Source organism: Planococcus citri, chromosome 2 (genome assembly GCF_950023065.1).
Source record: "Planococcus citri chromosome 2, ihPlaCitr1.1, whole genome shotgun sequence".
NCBI lineage: Eukaryota > Metazoa > Arthropoda > Insecta > Hemiptera > Pseudococcidae > Planococcus > Planococcus citri.
The window spans coordinates 25288715-25297448 of NC_088678.1; positions in this window are offsets into that span (position 1 = coordinate 25288715).

Below are 8734 nucleotides of genomic sequence, written 5' to 3' on the forward strand. Positions count from 1 at the left end.
TTTCAATTTTCCAAGAAACGCCATACGCCCTTTCAAAAAGTCGCTGGAAGTTCCAAAACGACTTGAAATCCACCAGCAGTTGACTTCGTGGTACATATATTGAAATTAAATTGCAGGGTAAATTTCGGCTTTCCAACTCCATTTTGATTAAATTTTGTGTGAATTTCGAGTTTCAAAAATCTGCTGAAGGCTCCAGAACTGCTCAAAACGGCTTGAAACAGTTTCCAATCGATTTGACATATCGAAAATAGGGTATATCCCAATTTCAGCTTTCTTGAACAATTTGGTAAAATTTTGATTTTTTCCCTCATTTTTGGCTCAAATTTGATTTTCAAAAATTCAAAAAAATCGAAAAAGGCACTTTAGCACTTGAAATTTTGGCAGGTGATGAATTTTTGCCTGATCTTTCGATCTACTTTTGTACAGTTTGAAAAATTTTGTGCAGGTCCTATGTTGGAACGCAAAATCTGCGATTTCAGCTGTCCTGTCAATCAAAATGGTCGCCATTTTGTAAGTGGGCCACTTTTTTTTAGTACGAGGTCTAGAAATGTTCCTTAGGGCTCCTCCTTTAAGAAAAAAGTTGTCCCAAAGGATCGACCAGGGGGGGTGCAATAGATCCTTAAGCGGGCTCCTCGACTGTATGTAGGTAGGTACCTAAAGCTATGTCAGATTACTCAGCTTGACAGATTTTATAGAAATGTGCCCTGTGTACAGATAGGTATAGTTATTTGGTTTTATAGGTACCTATATATACTTCAGATTTCATTCATTATCTCATTCATTGGTATAGCAGGTACTCATTCTTGTTTTTTTTTCAAAATTGAGTTTGAGTACTTTACTTAATACGACTGTTACAAGTATTTTGATGGTACCTAATTTTATGATTTTTTTTTTTTTTGAATGTGAAATTACTGCTATAATATAGGCATTTAGTTCTTTTAAATTGAGGAGCTCTTTTCCAAAGTGAGTAAAGTTATTTTTTTCACGTTGAGAAAAACGGAAAAAAAAGTTTTTGCTCCAGGGAGGGTAATGTGAATATTTTGCATTACATCCCCGGGACAGTCGCCTTTCTCAACGTAAAAAAAATTAACTCACTTTGGAAGAGAGCTCTTCAAGTTATATTAATAGGTATACCGATATTTTTTAAAAAATTTATGTAAGTAGGTAGCTACTTATTTAGGTGTAGTAATAGTAATCTTATGAACTGTATGGTCTGTATGGGTAATTATAGGTATTCATTGTTTGTTCAGGAGTTACTCTGTGATTCGCCAAATCAACCACATAAAATTTAAACATGTGATTTTGTTTATTTGAACCTCAGAGTACAATATTTGCACGTACCGAATGGTGTTTGTTTTTTACTTCTTGGGTACCTATATGTATTGATCTGAAACCGTATAGCGGCTGTATGGAAAAAAGATTCATGAAAAATTTACATTTTTTTGAGATCAGCATAGATTTCAACTGTGAAACCATCTGATACTTCATCACCATTTAAATACGAAAGTCCAAAAAAAATTTTCAACCATTTTCCAACCTCTGATTCTTTGCTTCGGTACTCTTGCAGCAATATACAGTTTTTTTGAATGTGCCTGAACCAAGATTGGCCTAAATGGAACTTACAAGCTCTTATTTTACACTCCGGAAACAACGACTTGACAGCATTATGAGCAGCTTTTTCAAAATCAGCGCAGAAAGTACGAATGTTCAAGGTCTTTCCCAAGTACTGATGGCGCAAAGCACTTGTAGTGACCCATTCGATGAATCTAAAAAGCTACGAACTATGTACAATTGCATACGTGTGCGCAAACGAGTTGTGGTCACTACAGCTACCCTGTGCGCAAACCACCTCTACCTGCTGCGGTCACTTTAACCCATCTATGCGCAAACGAGTTACGGCCAAAAAATTTCGTCTTCCGCCCCCCCCCCTCACAGAAAAAATCACCAGGAAATTGTTTTGAAAATCACTAGAAAAAGTTATGTTAAAAATATAAATAAAAAGTTGATAGGTATTTGTAAAGAAATGTTCGCTACTCAAATTCATTTACTCACGCTTTTTGGAAAAATTGAAAATTACGCTGAATGATCCAGATTTTATTGCTCAAGATGGTAAAATTTGAACGATGAGGGGGGGGGGGGTTCAAACAAGATTCAACTTTCAAAAATGTCTTCGCGAACAGGATTTTTTTTTTGACTTTTTGAATACCTATGTTGAATGAGGAAAGAAACACGCTCATAGTGTCCGCTGGAAATTGCCTCAAAGGTTGATTAACAGTAGGTAGGTAAATTGATCCAGAATACGCCTCAACTCGAGTTTTAGGTGCCTAAATCAATTTCCACATCTTTTGGGGAAAATTTTAAATTCTGGAGGATTCTAAGATCGCGATGGAGACTCCAGAATGACCGAAAATGACGAAATCTTGTTCAGGAGAGTTAATATTAATTTCTTCGATCAATTTTAAGGTAATATGGACGACGAAATGGATGTTATGGGACTGCTACGTAGTTTGCAACGAGAAATGGTGAAGAATAAGTTATCACCCAGAGATATTTCACAAATTATATTCCAGTGGTATTTAAAGAAAATGGGATTCATTCAGGTCGATGTCGGTAAATTTGAACTGAGAGCCTTTGGCATGAACACTCCGTTAGAATTTAAATGGAGAATTGATGACTTCAGCGTTGAGTTAATAGTAAGGAGTGTTTACTTCATAATTTTATTTGTAAATAGGTATTTAGTTATAAACCCATAGATTTTCTTTAGCGTCTTAATCTTAATATTCCGCATTATACTTCGGCGTCACATGGTTTCGATTTCCACACATGGGACTCTTTAAATCTAGAGGAATCCCGTGTCGAGAGATACTTGAAGAAATTACGTGATGAAATGAAGAGGTTGCACACCAACTTACGAAAAGTGTAAGACTATTTTCGTTACTTAACTAGGTACTTACCTATTTTTTGTTTCATAAGGGTCAAGCTAATCATTGTTTTTAATTTCAGTTGGGAGGATATTGAAGACGACGATACAGCATCAGAAGTGGAAACAGAATAGGTACCTACCTATTGAATGTTGTCGAATAATGATCACAAATGCATGGATAATTTTTTATCAATAGCCTATCTATTTGTAATGTTTCTGCCGGTGAATATGAGCTCTCTTGATGAACTTTTGGAGTAATCTATGTCGAGTATAGGAGTCTCTGATTTAAACGTTTAATATTTCAGCGCTCTATAAACGCTCGTAAATTGACCCAGTCTTGCTTATTCAAGACCTTCGATTATCGTTCGATGATCATAAATACTTATTATCGAAGTCACAAAGTAAAGTTCATTTTATGAACTTTTGATTGAAATAATATCGTGTAGGAGAGTGATCTACGAATCTAGTACCTATTTCAGTGCTTTATGAACGCTCGTAAATTGACCTGAGTCTTGCTTAATTATTAACCTATATGCCCTTCGATGATTTTAATATTTCAACGCTTTATAATCGCTCGTATGCCCTCAATTTGATTCATATCGTTTGAGGCACTACAAATCCTAAGGTACAGAACACCTCTGTATCACTATCAACCCTGTAGTTTCTGACTCGATTTTTAAAAGCTAAAATTAATCGGTACCGTTTTACTCGAAAACTGAATCCTTTTCTACTCTGATTTATCCTAGAAACATGACGATAATTTCAAATTGTCGTTGTCGATCTTTTCGTCAACGTTTGCTTTCTGTTTACAGAAGAAACCGAATGCTCACCATGCCCATGGGCTTTATCGCCTACACGGCACACGCCAAAAATTTCCGTTTCCGTTCAAGTTTGACCCCTGGTACAGTGCTTATCTCATTAGCTCCCGGTCAACATAGCCAATATAGGCAAACATGTTGTTTTATTGAAAATCTTTACCTATCAGCTATGTGCTATGTATCTTCGGTGTAAAGCATAATCAAAATACTTACCTAGGTACTCCCATTCAATATTCATGCAGTTTTAATTTTTTTAATTTATTTTTTTCTCCACTAAATTTTGATCAATTTATTTGTAATTTTTAGCAATTCCATTTTAATACATTGATAGAGGGCAGATTGGCCCCACTGCCGTAAGGTAGTGCTTATATTACGAACCCCTTATATTGAAAATATTGGTAACGTCTGAACTACTTTAGGAAATAGGCTAAGTACAAATATATACGCGATATACTCGCGCATATAAGGCGGCACCCTTCTCTAATTAAGAAGGGTCGCGAGCCTTTGACGTTTATGGCCGAAGATAGGGATTTTGGACATAAATAACCAAAATCACATAAATTCTTCAATTTATGTAAAAGTATTTGTACTTAGCAAGTGCGCTATTGGTCCCCCCTAATTAGGGGTGGAGATTAAGACAAAAGTAGCGTCTTTATAATAACGATTTCTACTCTGAAGAAATCACTAGTGTTTCGGCAATTCGCGATAGTCGGTTCATTCGTCGATGTTGATTAAATTTACGTCATGGAAGCGCCCCAGTTGAGGGGAGTCCATGGCGAAGACTTTTCGATTTACACCATTCCGCGCATGGTTAATACTACTGTGAAACCTAGATTAATCGATCCTCAATCGATTAATAACGTGAGCCTTTTTGGTGTTGAGGGATTTATCCGGAAATCACCTCAATTCGCAAAGTTCAAAGTGATACCTCGTTTAGTTAAGTGTCATCAAGCCTACAGTATTGGACAGGCCAAGATAAGCGATGACAAACGTGTACAGTTTGAAGTAAGTGGTGGAAACGCCAACTGAAATAATTATAGTGCATAATATTAACCTTTTCTCGTGGAGATATGGACCATGGTGTTGCCTCCACGATGACTAAACTAAAATGCTTCATTCTCGTGTATATATTATGTGAATGTATTCTTCTCCTATTCTATGTCTTCTGTTGTCGACTAGGGTAAAATCTACTTGATAGATTATTGTCAATTTTGGTTGACCTGTGTCACTGTGTGACCTGGTCATATTATGAAGAAATTCGTTAGGTCATACTGTCTCACTAAATTTATAGACTGCCTTGTATACCAATGAATTTATGTAAAAAGTGTAAATATACGTAGTAAGTAAAACAGAATTCGTATTTATTGCGTATATTCTTTAAATGATGTATAGAGCGATCAAGCAAACTACGCCCTTCTGAGCTATCTAGGTATTCGAAAATATTCCCCGCCTAAGGAATATTTCTAATCTTCCTCCCAATGGTATTTATTCCCAACTATATCATTATTAGTATGTTCGCCAGAAAGCACTATATCATTATTTTGGCGCCTGAACGTGGGACCTGTGTTTTAATTTATTGATAAATTAAAGATGGGTTAATAAGTCTGCACTTTGAGGTGCTCGATGTAGTGAATTAGGGACCTTTTATAATATTTAATTTGACCCCCTAACTGTTCAAAAATCGATCTTTTTGACCAGTTGGCGGAGCCTGTAGTTAGGTCCCCCTACTCGTAAAACGAATACAATTCGGATTACGAGTAGATGAGTTTCTGGCGGACGAGAGTCCGAAAATGAACTTTCATCCGTCAGAGACAGGGTACTCCTAGATTTTTGAGACGAAAATGTTGATTCTCTACCTGGATACTATGTACCAAATTGAGATCAAATGGGTCGTGATTGTCCCCGTTTTCGGCTTGTAAAATCTAGGACTCTAGGGAGACCTACATTAGCAATTGACCTTAACATAGGTCATTTGTGTAGGTCGCACTTTCATTGATTTCATGAAGGTCACTAAACTCACAGAGACCCCTTGCACTCTCATTGCGTCCTCGTTTGGTTTGTCTCCGAAGTGAGTGTAACGCCATCATGAAATCTTTGGTTAGCCTTAAAAAATGTAGGGAGATCCACTTTAAGCATCAAGAGTTGAAATTATACCTGTTGTTGTGGATCGCACTTTCATTGATTTTCGAGAAATCGGAATCTTTGGTTAGCCTTAAAATATCTCACTATATTCACTGCAGTTCGAGTATGGCAATGCTCCAGACTTATTACGAATTCTACCCTAAAATTAGACTATGCTTAGATTTTTACTCGTTCACATTTTCTCCAAACCTTATGGGGCGGAATGTATGTGAAAGTTGAGAAATTAACCTAGTTAATTATCAATAGAAAATATCTAGATTTAGATTTTTTACCTCGTCCTTGATATTGTCACTCAACCATAACAGGTTCAAACAAGGTCGGACTGAGAACATAAAATTGATTCCGATATTAGAAAAGTTTAAGCATACTTTAATTTTATTTCATATCTCGTCCTTGATACTATTTTTTTACAACTAAATTCCATGAATTTGTGTCGGACTGAGAATAAGAACTAACCAATAGCTACACTATTCGTTATACCTAGGTTAAACTATTTTTAGACAAAATTAATTCCCATCAAAATTGACCGAAATTGTCACGAAGTATTTTTTGAACCAAATAGTACCAAAAATTCAGTAGGTAACTAGGTCAGTAGGATATTGAACTCGCATCGCGTCCTTTACAAGACGAGGGTGACGACGATGCCGCGTTTCAATGTAATCAGCAGACTAGGGATACGTGACATTTTTAATGTACCATAGCACCATTAAAAGAAACACCTCTCTTTCAGCAAAGAGGGTGTCTACACGTAATTATTTAGTCTTTAAATAATTTACCGCATGGATTTAATAACTCGGAACTCCAATGTTCAACGGTTATTGAAACCCACAAAGAATGTGTGTTGTATTTTTTCGATAACATAAGTGAGAATTTTCCTATGCATGCAGCTAAGATTTTCACTTAGACAAAAAATACAATACACTTTCTTACCTCATTTTAGATACTGCCTTGGACGACCTATAACCAAAAGGTCAACACAGCCAAACCAGTGTCAAAAATGTGACATGCGTAAGATCAACAACTTAGCGCATATATTTTTCCTCAATTTCGGAGTTATCTTTTTAGACCAATCAGCACCGAATTGATAAACTTGAATTAATTAAATTTACATATGGCTAATATAGATTTTTATACCTCGTTTTCACGAAATAATTACATAGTCAATACCAGGTAGATTTACGCTTTTCAAGGAAAATATTTAAAATCCTACTCAGCCTGCTACTTGCCCACATTTTTAAACTATTTGTTGGAAGGAAATACTCGTAAATATGACAACATTGTAAACTAGGGTGAGATGCATTTTTGTCTAAATAACATGATTTTTTCGGTGCAATCTTTACACACGCCACTAGTTTTCGTCCTTGAAGTTCCCTTGAAATTCTTTAAAAAAGGGGGAAGAAGTCTGTCACCTAGACTTGGCGCATAGGGGCGTAGTTTGCTCTCCGAAAGAGCGTAGTCATAATCGAATAGATATTGTAATTTCAAGAGTAGGGATGCAGGAAATTTTTGGAAGTGGAAAATAGTACTTAGAGTTTACGTTTACCTCCACCAACCCCGCCACCACCGGCGGTATTTTTCAAAGGAAACCTCCGACAAATAAGTTAAAATTGGGATACTTAGCTACTATGTATTTACGTATATTTGTACAACAAGTGTCACCCCTTTTACTCGGAGGCGCGAAGCCAAGGTCATAAATCTCAAGATTTTTTTAATAGCCCAAGGCGACGACTTGAAAAAAGGGGGAAATTCTTTGAACATTAGCACCTCCTACCAACAGGTCAATGCTAATACAACTATTGTACACTTGACACAAAAATTATTCTGTTTTTGACTCGCGTGGGTTACAGTACTATTTCGTTTTGCACTTCGCGCTTTATGAATACTCCTCCAGCTTTAAGCACTCGTAGCAGAGTAAGTAAAGAAAAACCTTTGATTTCTTTGGACTTTTGCAACAGTAGCCGAAAGCCCGCTCGCGTAATGAATCCGGATTTGAATATGAACGAAGAGAATCATAATTCAAATAATTTTAGTGATCAGCCACAGGAATACACCACGGTGTGTATAAATATGGATGATAGTAACTCAGATACACTTTCCGATGAAGGTGTTGGTACTCAGGATACTTCGTACCCCATTGACCCCGATTCAATTAGGGACTCGACTGACGATGAGGTTTACAAAATTTTCAAAAAGACTTGGGATTGGAATAAGAAAATGCAATCAAAATTAAAATCAAAAATCGATGTCACTACTCAGGAAAATAAGAAAGCGAAAAATTATGCTAAAGAAGCAAAAAAGGTTGCCATCTATTTAAATGACAAATTGCAGGACATTTCGATTCAACAATCTAAACTTGTCGAATCAACCACTGAATGGTTGAAAGAACTAGGCGAAAAATTAGAGGAAACTTCTTTGAATGTATCGGAAGCAAAAATTGACTCTGCTAGCAATTCGTCTGCCATTCAAAAACTTTTGGAAAAAATGTTACAACTGAACAACGAATCACAAGATAGGAACAACACCTCTGGCCAGCTACAAAACGATCTAAATTTTATGAAGGACGTAATTCGTAGATTACCAGTAAAAACTAGGAAGGTTAAAACCAACCCAATTGATCCAGGATCAGTGAGAAACGCAGGTGTCTATTTTTCGGACGAATTAAAATATTTCCCCCACGAATTTTTGGACGATTTCGACAAATATTTTAACAACGCGAATGCTGACGAAAGCCACAAGGTATTTGCTTTCAAAAAGGTCATTCTTACAAAAGATTCTCCCCAATTTTTGGAAACAGTTCGTAATATCCATCGCTACGACGAATTAAAAAAGAAATTTTTAAATTACTACTGGG